Source organism: Pan troglodytes, chromosome 10, assembly GCF_028858775.2.
Source record: "Pan troglodytes isolate AG18354 chromosome 10, NHGRI_mPanTro3-v2.0_pri, whole genome shotgun sequence".
Classification (NCBI taxonomy): Eukaryota; Metazoa; Chordata; class Mammalia; order Primates; family Hominidae; genus Pan; species Pan troglodytes.
The window spans coordinates 75,640,973-75,657,186 of NC_072408.2; the positions used below are offsets into that span (position 1 = coordinate 75,640,973).

The following is a 16,214-nucleotide window of genomic DNA, read 5'->3' on the forward strand; positions in this document are numbered from 1 at the left end:
TTCTCTTTTTTTCCCCCTTTGGAACTATTGAAGTCTCAGTCAATAATGTCCTCTCATACCTGTAAACTGTAGCTTATGTTCAATATATCCAAAGGACCAACACTGAATGTTAAGGCTCTGAACTGTCTGTCAGAGTAGGCCCAAGATTACATGGGCACCGCCACTGAACATTTTCAGGTCAGAAAATCTCCCAAACCCAACTCTTTGGCTTCGACAAACTGTATAATTAACTTGCATCTCAGATCAGCTCCTACCTTAAAATGTAAGTTGAGAAATGCCCATTTCAGAAGCAGCATGAGGAAATGAAGGTGTTAATAAGCCATTTGAGTTTACCCATTCATTAAAGCACATCTTATCTTGATCTTAGTTTGTATATTTTAAATTAATAATTTATGCTCTGCCAGTTTCACAAAGGACATGAGGCACATTGCTCACTGGCAAACTGTTCTCAACAAAGAGTGAGCCAGGTGCCATATTCAGAGGCCTAGAATGGATTTCGTGCACATAAATATACAAGTCAGGCCTCCTTCCCTCTGTCTCTCCTTCCCTCTGTCCGTCCCTCCGTCCCTCCCTCCCTTCTTCCCTCCCTCCCTTTCTCTCATTCTTTCTTTCTTTCTTTCTTTTGACTGGGTCTTGCTCTGTTGCCCAGGCTGGAATGCAGTGGTGCGAACGTGGCTCACTGCAGCCTGGAACTCCTGGGCTCGGGTGATCCTCCCGCCTTGCCCTCCCATGTAGCTGGGACCACAGGCATGCACCACTATACCTGGCTAATGTTTTGTAGAGATGGGGGTCTCACTTTGTTGCCCAGGCAGGTCCTAAACTCCTGGTTTCAAGTGATCCCACCGCCTTGGCCCCTGAAAGCACTGAGATTACAGGTGTGAACCACCATGCTTGGCAAGTCAGTTCTCTTGAAAGGAATCTACTTTTCCATAGGCTATGGCACAGAAACCTTGGTAGAAAGTCCAAATAATTATAAGAAGCCATTCCAGAGACACTCTTGACTATAACAGATACCGTCTCATAATGGATTGATGTATCCCTAGCTCATCTCAAGTCTGCTGGGACAATCACAACTCTGTGCCCATCATTTGCAGTACATAGTGGCCAGTCCTTTCTGACAATGTGCATCTATTTACCTCAATTGAGATTAAGAAATTGGTAGACATGGACCTTACTGAAGTTACTTTGTTTTACCACAGAGTCAAATGGTTGGGCTTCAGGATGAGGCAGATTGTTAGGGGAAGATGGCAACAACATTCGCCAAGGTTTTCACATTGCTCAATACATCAGCAATGCTGAGCAACAGAATTGCTAATACCTTCAGACATGCCCAACTACCATTCAGAATTAGATGAGCTCTTGAAGACCAACCATAAGGGTACTGTTCAAGCCACTCTCTCCATTTAACACACAGAGAGGTGGGCACAAGATCACACAACAGAGACCCGTGAGAAAGCAGAAGGCAGTCTGAACCACTGGCATGTGGGTGGAAGGGGAAGAAGAGAGAGGGGAGGATCCTCACAGTGATTCAGTCATACATGAATGACTCCTATCTAATGAACAGAAACCTAAGTAGAATAGAGCCAGGTCTGGCATTTTTAAACTGTGCATTAAAATACAGAAAAGTGGTTTTTTTTGGGGGATGGAGTTTCATTCTTGTCGCTCACACTGGAGTGCAATGGTGTGATCTTGGCTCACTGCAAACTCCACCTCCCGGATTCAAGCAATTCTCCTGCCTCAGCCTCCTGAGTAGCTGGAATTACATGCATGCACCACCACGCCTGGCTAATGTTTGCATTTTTAGTAGAGATGGGGGTTTCACCATGTTGGCCAGGCTGGTCTTGAACTCCTGACCTCAGGTGATCCACCTGCCTCAGCCTCCCAAAGTGCTAGGATTACAGGCATGAACTACCATACCCGGCCAAAATATAGAAACATTTTAAAACATCTCTCATGATACGCATGAGGATTCAGAGAAATCTTTTTTTTTCTCTCTCTCTCTCTTTTTTTAAACAGGGTCTCACTCTGTCACCCAGACTGTAGTGCAGTGGTGTGATCTCAGCTCACCACTGCCTCCACCTCCTGGGCTCAAAGAATCCTCCCACATCAGCCTCCTGAGTAGCTGGGACTACAGGCACATACCACCATACCCAGCTAATTTTTGTACTTTTTGTAAAGACAGGGTCTTGCTATGTTGCCCAGGCTGGTCTTGAACTCCTGGGCTCAAGTGATCCACTCGCCTCACCCTCCCAAAACGCTAGGATTCCAAGCATGAGCCACTGTACCTGGCCAACAGAAATCTTGTTGTAGGTATTTTATATAGTGTTTTTACATTTTTGTGCATTAAAAAAAAATCATGGATACATGTAAGATATAGCCTTGTTTCTTGGTGAGTAGGTCTACGCAAACCTACCCACAAAGGCAGAGGGAACTAAGAGGCTTAAGAAAGAGGCTGGTAAATCCAGTTCTTCAGAAAAAAAATTTAATAGGGACTTACAAATAGAAGCGATGTCTTGGGCTGCTCCAGAAAGTGAGTCCCTGTGTCCACCCACCAGAAATGATCCTTTATATAGCAAGTGTTTAGAGTAAAGACAGCTGGTCATGTCTCAGATCCTCCTGGGGAACACTGGTGACCACTGGGGAAGTCAGATAAGCATGTTTATGAGGGGTTATCTGTGCTACAGGCATTGTTTCTTGGCCTTGCTGCAGGAACACCTTGGCATGCAGGACTCAAGCATCGGTCATCGTGGTGGTTTCGCTTCAAGATGGTGTTACCCTTGCAGTGCACCAGGCTGTTTTCCTACCATCCCAATGGGTGAGCCTAGTCATTCTCAAGTCATTCTTTTGCTCTACTTATAGAGTCCTATTGATGCCCAGTATTAAGCACATCAACAGCAGACCAGGTCTGCAGCTTTGCTATGTTCTTACGGGTCTATCTTCAGATGACCTGCAGCAGAATTACCTGAGGTATTTGTAAAAAACTGCAAACTCCTGGGCCCCATCCAGAACAGGAATCTTGAGGCGTGAGTTCAGGAGTCTGCATTTTTCACAAATACCTCAGCTGACTCTAATTCATGCCATTAAGAAAAAACTCTTCAGTGAAATAACAATATACATAGAATACTGTACATTGAATCCAGTACAATGAATACATGGAATACAATATGCAGAGAAAGCTATATGCTGAAGAGCTCACTGTAGATTTTGTTTTTTTTTGAGAGACAAAGTCTCACTCTGTCACCCAGGCTGGAGTGTAGTGGCACGATCTTGGTTCACTGCAGCCTCTGCCTCCTAGGCTCAAGTGATTCTCATGCCTCAGCCTCCCGAGTACCTGGGATTACAGGTATCCGCCATCACACCTGGCTAATTGTTTTGTATTTTTAGTAGAGACAGGGTTTCACCAAGCTGGTCTTGAACTCCTGACTTCAAATGATCCACCCGCCTCAGCCTCCCAAAGTGCTGGGATTACAGGCGCCACTGTGGATTTTCATAAACTAAACACACATTTGTGTAGACAGCAGCCTCGAAGCACCCTTGTGCCTATTTCCAGGCACTGTCCCCTGTGGTGCATCCATGCATACTGTTGTATAAATGTAAATCATTCATTCTCAGGACTGCATAGTATTCCGTCAGGGAATGCGAACCAAATTAAGAACCCTGGCTTCCAGAATTAAGCCTAAACAGAGCTAATCCCTGCATGAACACACCACATCTTATACCTGAAGGCACCCTTCTCCATTTTTGACCCCGTGGCTAAAGTTTGCCAGGAACTATAGAGCTCACACTGTGACTGAGGTCAGAGGGCTGGGTGAGAGTGCTGCTTGCACCAGAGCAGTGGCTCTGTTGTTCGACTTTAAAGAGGCTCCTTCTAACATGGTCTGATAACCAGTAAGGTGTCGTATCTTTTCCTGACACAGGTTTTTCAACCCTGCCTCATGAAGGCTCATCAGAATATAATTCTTTCCTGAACACTGCAGTTGCTGAAGTAGCCAATTTGGAGGGCACATTATTAGGGTGATTCTGCGAACCTGGAGCTAGACAACTTGAGTCCAAATCCCAATGCCACCACTGCCTGTGGGACTGTGGGCAACTTATTTAACTCTCTGGAGCCTCAGTTTCCTCATGTGTAAAAGGAGGCTTATAATAGTACCTCATAGGGTTGTCAGAAGCAGTGAAGGAGCACTTAGAACAACATGCACAGTAAGCAAACACATGTATTTGATAGATGCATTGGAACTTCTGAACTCATGAGTGCAACACAGACACTAAACGGGTCATATGGTTTTAATGACAAGGGAAGAAAGGAAGTGCAGTGATTTGGGGTAGGTTAGCCCAGCGGCTCCCACTCCACCTGCCTTTAAAGAATCATCTACAGAAGGCTTGCACATTTGTACCCATATTTCTGCCACACAACATTCTTTTTCCAGAATCTAAAAAGTGTTAATTAACATGCCTACATGTAGTCATCCACTTTTGCTAACCTTTGCTAGCCAGAATGAAAATTCACCATTAATCCAGGGCTGGGTTGGTTATTTATTTATTTATTTATTTATTTATTTATTTATTTTTGAGATGGAGTCTCATTCTGTTGCCCAAGCTGGAGTGCAGTGGTACGATCTGGGCTCACTGCAATCTCCGTCTTCCGGATTTAAGTGATTCTCCCGCTTCAGCTTCCCAAGTAGCTGGGATTACAGGCTCCCGCCACCACACCCGACTAATTTTTGTATTTTTAGTAGAGACGAGGTTTCACCATGTTGGCCAGGCTGGTCATGAACTCCTGACAGGTGATTCCCCTGCCTCAGCCTCCCAAAGTGCTGGGAATACAGGCGTAAGCCACCACACCGGCTTGGGTTATTTTTAAATGGGCTATTATCTCAAACTCATTTTTGTACCAGATGAGGGATTAAAAATTCCATTACAAGTAGAAACACTGAAGAATCCCTTCTCTGATTCATTCTGGCTGGTCTTCTAGTTCTTGCAAAGCTGTGACATTTCATGTATTTTATGTATTTCCTAAGGTGCTGTAGGTACCAGGATACAAGGCCAACCCGGGGCTACTCTTTCTGCTGTGTCCCTACCTACAGCCATTATGACCTGAATCTACTCCACAGGACACAGCTTTTTTTTTTTTTTTTTTCTCATCACTTTCTCTTTTCTCTGGAGGTATCTGCTAAAATTGCAAACTCCTGGGCCCACCCAGAATGGACATCCACTTTCTGAGTGTCTCTTCAAACTCCTCTTGGCTCTTTCTGCTTACCAAAGTCATACATACTTTTTAAAAATTTGAGTGCTCAAAAATATATATTGTCAGACATGAAATCTATCTACATACCACTCGATTCCCAAAAATAGATTCCAGATGGAGTTAGGTGCTAAACGTAAAAACTAAAACCATAAAAATATTGAAAAGGGTATAGAATATATTTATGACCTTGGGGGAAAGAGGGCCTTTTTAAGTGAGGCATGGAACATAAAAGCATAAAGAAAAGGACTGACGAATACGATCTCATAAAAATTAAAAACTTCTGTAAGGCCAAAGATACTGAAAATGGAGCTTAAAAGACAAGCCACAGAAGAGGTGAAAATATTTGCCACACACATAACAAAGCATGAATAAATAGAAAAACAGGCAAATGGCATGAGGAAATAGAAATGACCAATAGAGTTGAACAGAAGTTCCACAGGGGCAGGGGTTTGTGTTTGTTCATCTGGGGCAGTACCTCAATGTTTATCTAATGTTGAATTAATGTGAAAACACGTTCATTCTGATTTTCAATCATGTAAATGCTACTAATTATTAAGTAGAGATAGGTTCTCGCTCTGTCACCCAGGCTATAGTTCAGTGGTGGGACCATGGCCCTGGGTTCAAGCAATCATCCAGCCTCGGTGTCCTGGGTAGCTGGAATGACAGGAATGCACCATCATGCCTGGCTAGTTTTTAAAAAAATTTTCGTTAGAGATGGGATCTTGCTATGTTGCCCAGGCTAGTCTTGAACTCCTGGCCCTGGCCTCAAACAATCCTCCCATCTCGACCTCCTAAGTCGCTGGAACTGTAGGTGTGTACCACCATGCTCAGTGAAAATGCAACTTAAAATGGAGATTTTTTTTTTCACCCATTAGAATGGAAAAAAATTAGTGTTGGTTAGGATGTGGGGAAATACACATACTCATGTGGGGCTGGGAGTGTAAATAATACATCCTCTTGTAGGGTAATCTGTCAGTATCCATCAAGCACAAAAATGCATATACCTTTTATGCACACATATGTTTATTGCAGCACTATTCACAATAGCAAAGACTTGGAACCAACCCAAATGTCCATCAATGATAGACTGGATTAAGAAAATGTGGCACATATACACCATGGAATACTATTCAGCCATAAAAAGGATGAGTTCATGTCCTTTGCAGGGACATGGATGAAGCTGGAAACCATCATTCTCAGCAAACTATCAGAATACCAGAAAACCAAACACTGCATGTTCTCACTCATAAGTAGGAGTTGAACAACGAGAAAACATGGACACAGGGAGGGAAACATCACACACTGGGGCCTGTTGGGGGGTGGGGGTGCTACGGGAGGGATAACATTAGGAGAAATACCTAATGTAGGTGACAGGTTGATGGGTGTAGCAAACCACCATGGCACATGTATACCTATGTAACAAACCTGCACATTCTGCACATGTAACCCAGAACTTAAAAGTATAATAATAATAATAATGAAGAAGAAGAAGAGGAAGAAGAGGAGGAAGAAGAGCATCATCAATGAAAGAAAGAAACTTGAGGAAAAAAATGCATGTACTTTTTGATTTAGTAGTGCCTATCTTGGGAAATGATGGAGCTAATGTGCTTGTTTAGCAGTATTTATTGCAGCATTCTTCAAAATATCTAAAAGTTATAAATGACCTAAAGACTCATCAATATGGAAATGACTAAATAAACTAAGATAAGATTATACCACAGAATAGTTTGAAACAGTTAAAAAAATGAAGTATCTCTATATGTACTAACCTCTAACATAACACACATAAGTGAAAAAGCCAAGTTGCATAATGACATTTACAAGAGTGTTAGTCATAAGACAAAACTGTAGACGTGTGTATACAGCATATGGAAATGCACATCAACTTTTTTTTTACTTCACAATATATTCTGGACATCTTCCCATGTCAAAACATATAAATCTACCTAATTCTTTAATAAAGGTTGTAAAATACTCCATTGACTGGGTTTGGCATAATCTGACCAATTCTCTATGGATAAATGCATGGGTTTTAAAAAATATCTTTATTGAGACATAATTTGCATACTATACAATCCACTCAGTTTAAGTATACAAGTCACTAGTTTCTTAAACTATTATTTTTTTAAAATATGGCAAAACACATATAACAAAATTTGTTATTTAACCATTCTAAGTGTACAACTCAGTGGCATTAACTAGATGACTGTATCATTTCATTTTTTTACTATTATAAGAAATGCTACAAATACAATGCTGTATATCCTCATATATACTTTGTGCAAATGATTCCATAAGATAGAAAGCTCTCATCTGTGATGGCCCAATGATAGTGATAAAAATGGGCTGGTCTTTTTCCTAAGATAACTATATTATCGTTAAACATGATTTTTAAACCTGTAAAAGACACGGAGGAATTTCCCAAGCAAATTTAGAAGTTGAAAAAAAAATACCTTGTTTTTCTCTGTTCATTCACATTGTCAAGTATATAACTATAAGCTAATTAAAGTGAAGGATGATTTGCTATACGGCATCTGGGCATAAATATGCTAGATGTCAATATGTTATTTGGTATCTGACTTTAACCTGAGTCTTTTTGGCCAAACATACCACAAGCAGTTGGATCTTATACAGAAAGACACGGCTTCAATGTTAGTTCAGGTTTCCTAATCTGGACCTCAGAGTCTCTTTGGAGAGTGACCTCTGGCAATTCATTTAATCCTAGGGCCTCAGGTTCCTTTTCTATAAAATAGAGGGTCTGTCCAGGATGCTATAACTTGTATGGCCCAGGTCCCAAAGTGTGCTGGCAGGAACAAGGTCAGCCCAAACTGCAGCTGTGGCTGGAGCCAAGCTCTCTAGACTTGAAGCTTCAGTCCTGAATCTACCAGGTACTTGCTTTGTGGCCTTGGGCAAGTTACTTAACCACTGGCAAGTCAGTATCTAAAGCTGTAAATTGGTATTTACCTCATAGGGTGTTGTGTAGATTCATTGAGATACAGCAGGAACATTGCCTAGCCCTGTGCCTGACATCAAAGATGCCCTCAATAAACAGTAGTTTGAGGGTTTTAAACACAAAGCATATGGCAGGGCCACGCTTCAAGGCTGCCAAATATCACAATTTATGTAACAGCAGTAAGAGTAGCATATACTTCCATAGCACTTATGTGCCAATCATATTCTGAGCACTTTATGTTTATTAACTTATTTAGCCCTCTTGACAACCTACGAGGTAGAACTATTATTTCTATTTTACAAAATAGGAACTAGGCACAGATAGGGTAAGACAGTAGTTCAAGATCACAGCCACTGAACAGCAGAACCAGGATTTGAACCCAGGCAATCTGTGTTCTTCGGGCTCTGTGTTCTCAACCATTATTAAACAGTCTTATTATAGTGTTACAGCTCTTTTAAAATTTGTCTAATAGGCTTTCTGGTTTTTGCTGGAAAGCCCCCCAAAGGGAAAAAAAAGTTGTATTATTATTATTATTATTATTATTATTATTATTTTGAGACAGAGTTTCGCGCTTGTTGCCTAGGCTGGAGTGCAATACCACGATCTCAGCTCACTGCAACCTCCACCTCCTGGGTTCAAGCAATTCTCCTGCCTCAGCCTCCCAAGTAGCTGGGATTACAGGCATGCGCCAACACACTCGGCTAATTTTGTATTTTTAGTAGAGACGGGGCTTCACCATTTTGGCCAGGCTGGTCGAACTCCTGACCTCAGGTGATCTGCCTGCCTTGGCCTCCCAAAGTGGTGGGATTACAGGTGTGAGCCACCATGCCTGCCTGTATCATTATTGTTTATAAATATTTGTGTATTTGTGAGTATGGGCATAAATGAGGAATTTTTCCCTATTCTGATAGCTCCTCAATTTCAATACCTGATACCAACATCTTTTTCATATCAAGTTTTAAAAAATTAAGATGACTTTGCCAAACACTTCATTTGGACCCTACCGTCTAACTTAGAAACCTATATCTAAAATGACTGCCAGATGATAACTTGGTATAAAGGCTATGTAAAAAGAGGGAGTATAAGAAAAGGCGTTATTAAACTCCTTGTTGGTCACTTATGACTTCTAAGATCACACCATGACCTATGAGCCCACTGAGTTTTGGAACTCAAACTCCAGGAGAGTTGCCTTCTCATACTGGCACACTCTACTCCTTTAACTTACTCTATTTCCCTAGAGTTTCCCCCTCAAAATTGAATGGTTTCTCACTAGACTGTGTGTACCTTTACAGCAGCTCATAATTTGTCCCTTAGAGGAAATACAGTTTGGACTGCTGATTGAGCAAGCCTCAGGGTTTTGGCAGCCTGGGATTCTGTTAATTTAGCAGATGTAAAAGCTTATTTTGTTTTCCTCCGTTAATACACTTCTATCTCCATCTCCAACACACAGGGAAAAGCCTTCCCCTCTGTAGCAATGATCCCAGTGGTGAGGACTGATGTAGTTACTTGCATGACCTGATCACTTCACTCCCAGGATGCACAGGGGCTGAGGCTGCTATGGGCAGGGTCAAGTGTCCCTACATGGCACCATCATCTCCTCCCGGATGTTAAGGATGCTGGGTAGATGCTGTCCTGCCAATCAGCCTTGTTGTTGTCTAGTGTACAGTCTTCCTCCAGGGGTGCTGCAGTCTTAGCACCTGAGGTATCTCAGTCTGTGCTCACTGGAAAGTCCAAAGTTCCTGATGACCAGATTCTGCCCCCTACTGTCCCCTACCCTCTCATTCACCTTGTCCCTCAATGAAGTCTGAATCTCAGCTGTGAAGAAGGAGGCTCCTGAATACAGGCAAATCAGTAGAGGTGGTTAAGGGTTTCTGGGCATTTTGAGATAGTTGGAGTAACTCTGTCTGCCCAGAGCATAGTAAGGATGTGGGTGTGGGGAGGGCCAACAGTGGGATCTTTTACCTAACCCAACACCCACGTGATCCACCAAGATACTCTGTTGCTTACACAAGCTCCTAGTATTTGGCTTGATATATAGAATATATTTAATATTTTCTAACAGATGCAATTTTGATCAGTTTCAGAGGGCTCAGAACCTTTGCAAAGGATCACGTGTACATCAACTAGATGTAGTTGATGGGGACTCAAGGATGGGGACTCAAACTCCTTGGCAACCCCAGAGAGCCTAGCACATTCACCTGCAGAGGGCACATCCTCGGTTTATTCTTGCAAAGGTTCCTGGTCAATGTGGCAGACTTCAGGCTACTCACTGCTGGTAGTGGAACCTTTATTCCTATAAAATCCCATGCGGAACCCAATGTAAAAAGTTAATCCATCTCAGCATTTGTTTTCCAGAGTATGATGGTAACAACTCCTATGAGGATGCGGGGAATTACATCAAGAGCCAGTTCCTTGACCTCAGTATGCAACAAGATATCAAAAGAATTTACAGTCACACGACCTGTGCTACAGATACACAGAATATCAAATTTGTGTTTGATGCAGCTACAGATATTATTATCAAAGAAAACCTCAAGGACTGCGGCCTCTTCAAATCCTCACTATTCCATTCCTCAGGTATAAATGCTATAAACAGGCTTGGAATCTGGGTAATTACAAACAGAAAATTATAGTCAGTATACTATGGCCTGAAGAATGAATCCATTCTTTGGAGATGGAGTATGCATGACTGCAACTGTGTTTCATACACTCTTTTCAAAGTGGGATAGCTAGTGCAGCTTAAAGAGCACAAGGCCAGTCATTAGGAGACCCCTGCCCCGCCCCCACCCCCAGGTTCCAGCACTGGTTTTCCAATTTAACACAAAAGTCTGAATACTTAAAAAAACTTATCACAGAGTTTTTATATAATTTAAAAGAGGAAAATGTGTAAAGAGCCTAGCACAGTGCATGGCACATAAAGGTGTTCAATAATCGGCAGTGGCATTGCTTTCATTTTCCCATTCTCTTTGCTGCTCTTGAATGGCTTGCCTAGAAAATGAGACCAGGATACGTTCCCTCTCAAGTTCCTGCTCATGCACACAGCTGTTACACACTACCTCAAATGTAAGTGGTTGTAATTAATAATTACAATATTCCAAAATTATGTTTAAATCTAGATGTCTGTTCCTTCATACTCTGGCAGTTTTCTTTACATTCTGAATAATTAATGTTTGTCAGTTTCTGTATTAGGTTGGCATTCAGAGAATCAGCTGCTCTGGCTTAAGGAATGCATCCCCAAGCGGTCCTCTGTCTCCTCACCTATTGAAGTGGCCTAGGTCACCTCCACAGAAGTCTCCAGGCTCTAGAGACCAGGCTCTAGAGACTGGAAGAACTGGGGTTTTGAATCCTGACAGACCTGGGTTTGAATTCCCAGCTCTGCTCCTTACTAGCTAAGTAGTCTCAGGCAAGTCACTTTTTTCTGAGCCTCAGTTTCCTATCTGTAAAACAGGGATAATACTACCTATTATTTAATAGGTGTCAGGATTTAAAATAATATGGATAAGTAGCTAGTACACAGTAACACATTCAATAAAGTATACAACTTTTATTACTGATCCCCAAATACCTCTTTTTATTGTGTTTTTTTCTTCTTTTTTTAGATAGCTTCCCAAGTACAGCGAACAGAATGTCCTATGGCAACATAGTTCCCATGGGGCTACAAATATTGCCAATTTTAGTGAGAAATTACGTGAGTCAAAATATTTTCCCTATGTATCACTGTTCTTTGAACAATCTATTTTTTTCTCTTAAACCACAATGACAAAAGCCTTCTAAAACTTTGTGGTTTCCAGTGAGCACAAATTAAGGGAACTTAGATGCTAAGATACATTAGAAATCGTCATCAAATTCTTATCCTTGGCTGTATGTACAAGGGAAGTCTCATCTCCTTGGCATACAAGGCTTCTTGCAGCACAGTCCCACCATGTCCTCCCTGGACTGCTCCTGCCACCCAAGCACAGCATGTGTTTTCCCAGTCGCTTTACCTGGAATTCCTACCACCTCCATCTCTCTGCCTGGTAATATCCAAACCTTTGTTCAAATGTCAGCTTCCCTGATAAGCCTTTCTCAACTTTACCAAGCACCCTGTAGGCCAACTTACAAAGCATCCCTACACTGCACTGTTGACTGTAACGAACAAAGCCCCATTACAATGCTTTTCCCATTATGGCAGTTGGGTGTAAGGCCAACTGCCCTAGTTCATAAAGGGAAAGACCTGGGTCTGTTCTTCTTTGCATCCCCTTACAAAAGTTCTGGTAGACAGTAGGAACTCAATGAATATTTGTTGAATGAATACATAAATTGCTAAAAGACACATTTGGGTTACCGAACCAAATCTATCACCTACCAGGATATCATTTTGGGACATCAATTTCTTCATCTGTAAAATCTATTTGCTCTTGCCTATAAAATGGGAATGTAAGGAACTTATCGCAGTTTTTAAATAGCTTAAAGAAGGAAAATGTGTAAAGGGCCTAGCACAGTGCATGGCAGATAAAGATGTTCAATAATCAGCAGTGGCATTGCTTTCATTTTCCCACTCTCTTTGCTCCTCTTGAATGGCTTGCCTAGAAAATGAGACCAGGTTACGTTCCCTCTCATGTTCCTGCTCATGCACACAGCTGTCACATACTGCCTCAAATGTAAGTGGTTGTAATTCATAATAATTATAATATTCCAAAATTATGTTTAAATCTAGGTATCTGTTCCTTAATACTCTGGCATTTCTCTTTACATTCTGAATAATTAATGCTTGTCAGTTTCTGTACAGGTTGGCATTCATAGAATTTGTCTCCAAAATTGCTGATTAAAAAAAAAATCATTCCTTTCTGCGTGATCTGTGCTCTGTTGAAGGCAAAAGAGAAAAGAAACTACATATAATCACCATTGAAACATTTCTAATAAGTTTTAGACATAAAAATAAATTCACTTGAAGGTTTAAATGAACAATTCCATTCAATTACGGCATTCAAATAAAAACTTTTCACACTGATAGCTCTCAGGGATTATTATTTTTACACACTTAATATTACATTTTGTGGTGCTCTGGTTTATTTACCCTGGTGTGTTTGTATTTTCTCACTAATTTTTGTCCCAGAAATGACTGTTGCACCAAATTTCTTAAAGAGAATCTCTAGGCTGGGCACGGTGGTGCATGCCTGTAATCCCAGCACTTTGGGAGGCTGAGGCAGGCAGATCACAAGGTCAGGAGTTCGAGACCAACCTGGACAACATGGTGAAACCCCATCTCTACTATAAATACAAAAATTAGCTGGGCGTGGTGGCACACCCCTGTAATCCCAGCTACTCGGGGGCTGAGGCAGGAGAATCACTTGAACTCAGGAAGCAGAGGTTGCAGTGAGCTGAGATCGCACCATTGCACTCCAGCCTGGGTGACAGAGCGAGACTCTTGTCTCAAAAAAAAAAAAGAGAGAGAGAGAGAATCTCTGTTGCAATGCAAAACTAACTGTAAAATTATCAGAAATTTTTCAATCAAGAAAACAAATCTGTCATTTTCCTATCAAGCAAAAACCCTTAGGATTATATCTCCCCGTGGATGAAGCAAAACGTGTTTAACAGCCTGTATAAGGTCCTCCATAATCTACCCCACACTCACCTTCTCCTTTCTCCCCTCCAGCCACACTGAACTTCTTTTGCTCCTCAAAGTCAATATGCTCCTTCACCTCCAGGCCTCTGAACGTGCTATTTATTGCCTCGCCTTTCCCTTTTCACCTGGCTGATCTCTCTTTATCCTTCAGGTCTCAGCCGTGAGACCTCTGTCATATTCTCGCACACAGCTAATGACATCTGCGTTTATTGGATTGTCAACTCCTTCAGGGCAGGTGCCATGTCTAACTTCTTTACCCCTATAGTCTCATGCGAGCACATGCCATGAACTATATTAGGCATTCAATAAATGTTCACTAAATAAGTGGAATGAATCTATCTGGAGAGAAATATAATTTCACTAACTATACTTTGGGATATAGAAATTAACTTTATGGCTCTCAGTTTTGACTTTCACCTGCATTCAACATTAACCATGACCTCTAGAGGAAAGAGTTAACATAGCCAGTATGTTTTACTCAGTTCTTGCTTGTCTTTGGGAACACCTGCAGTCACAGCAATGACCCTGACCCAAATCCTGAGCACTAAACTCCCTGAAATGCTTACTAATTAGTTATGTTATTTTTGTGCCCTCAAGGCAGTGGTCAAAATATATCAAGACAGTATCATTGTTTAAAGTTGACATGAAGATTCCTGATGCATCCTAGTACCTAGTTTGGGGTCTGCATCCTGGCTGGTTACATAGCTACACGACCAGCTCCCTTGACCAGCTCTGAACCCCTAAGACTTGAGTGGGCTTTCCTGGGTGGAGGCGTTTTGCATATGTCTCTGCAGTTTACAGCTGGAGAGAAACATGCATTCCTGAGAAACATGTGGAATCCCTACAGAGAGAGGACAAGAAAGCCTACTACGACTTCTCTAGTTTTGCCACCATATATCTGTATCCTGCTGTTCCTGCACCATACCCTTTGCTGTAATAAATCTTAGCCTTGAATATGATTCTATATTGAGTTGTGAGTGAGTCCTTCCAGCAAATCACTAGTAGGTGGTCATGGTACTCCCCAAAACAACTGCCTTCTTGAGCCACTCCCCTTTTTGACATCTGTGACATCACTCTTAATTTTCCTTCTACCTCATTACTGATTTTTTCCCATCTCCATTCTTGGCTCCTCTACTCTATCAGACTAATTGTGTGACGGTGCTATAGCTCGATTCTGGCCTTCTTTTCTTTATCTCTACTCTCTTGCTAGATTATTTTATTAGTCCTGCAGGTTTCAATACCATTTCTATGTTGATGACTCCCAACTTTCTTTCTGCAGCCAAACTTCTCTCTTGAGCTCCACTTATATACCCAACCGTCTCCACTGGATACCTCCTGAGGAGTTCACAATTTCTAAAGAAAATGTCTGAATCAGAGCCCTTGATTTCATCCCAGATCTGTCCTCTTCCAGTTTTGTCCATCTAACATAAGAACACTTCATACACTCAGTCGAGCACAAAACCTAAGCATCATCCTTGATTTTCCTCTTCTGCTCACACGCCTTCCTCCTCCAATCCAATCCAATCTAATCCAATCCAATCCAATCCAATCCAATCCAATCCAATCCAATCCAACCCAACCCAACCCATTAGCAAGTACTCTTGGTTTTATTTCCATAACAGATTTCCAATCCTTTCACTTCCCTCCATTCCTAACAGAGCATCTTAATCCAAATCACCATCAACATTTGCCAGGATTACTATAACTGGATTAGTCTCCCTACTTCTATTCTGGCCATTTTCTGTATTCAGCAGCTAAAGTTATCTTTCTAAAACCCACATCAGATTGCATCACTCTCTTCTTAAAACCCTTCAATGGTTTCCCATTATTCTCAGAACAGAATTCAAACTCTCCACTTTAGAATTGGCTTAGAAGGCACTCTATGCTCTGTCCCCTGTGTACCTTCCAACTTGCTCAAAGACCACTTTCCCCTTGCTCACTGGGCTCCAGCCACCCTGGTCTCACTTCTGTTCTACTCTTTCCACCTCGAGGCCTTTGCACATCACTTGCACTTTGTGCACTTTGTAATCAGGCTATAAGATCTAGCTGACTGTCACCTTTCAGATCTCCGCTTTAACCTACCATCTTTTCAGGCAGGCCTCCTGTCATTCTTTCCATACAACATTCTCTCAAACAGTAACTGCTATGTTTTAGGCACTGAAAATACAGTGACAAGTAGGATAGGCTCCATGCTTTCATGGAACCTATGTTCCACAGTAACTGTCACTCTCCATTACACTAAACTATGTATTTGCTTCATAGCAATGATCAAAATCTGAACTCGCCTTGTTTTTTGTTTGCCTCCCTCACTAGCACATGTAAGAAACATCAGAGCAGAGATGCTATTTGCTCATGACTCTGTCTCTAGCCTAACACAGTGCCTGGCACACACAGACTGGGATTTACTTCCA

General features: G+C 41.7%; 1 protein-coding gene and 1 non-coding gene across 13 annotated transcripts in view; one reads left to right on the forward strand and one right to left on the reverse strand.

Moving 5' to 3' along the window:
* Positions 1 to 16,214, reverse strand: part of CPM (carboxypeptidase M) — a 76,638-nt gene that overhangs the window by 48,773 nt on the left and 11,651 nt on the right. The gene's annotated exons all lie outside the window — the stretch shown is intronic.
* Positions 8,637 to 8,698, forward strand: LOC112205117 (U7 small nuclear RNA). The gene has a single exon (XR_002938972.1). It is a non-coding gene; the product is annotated as a U7 small nuclear RNA (small nuclear RNA).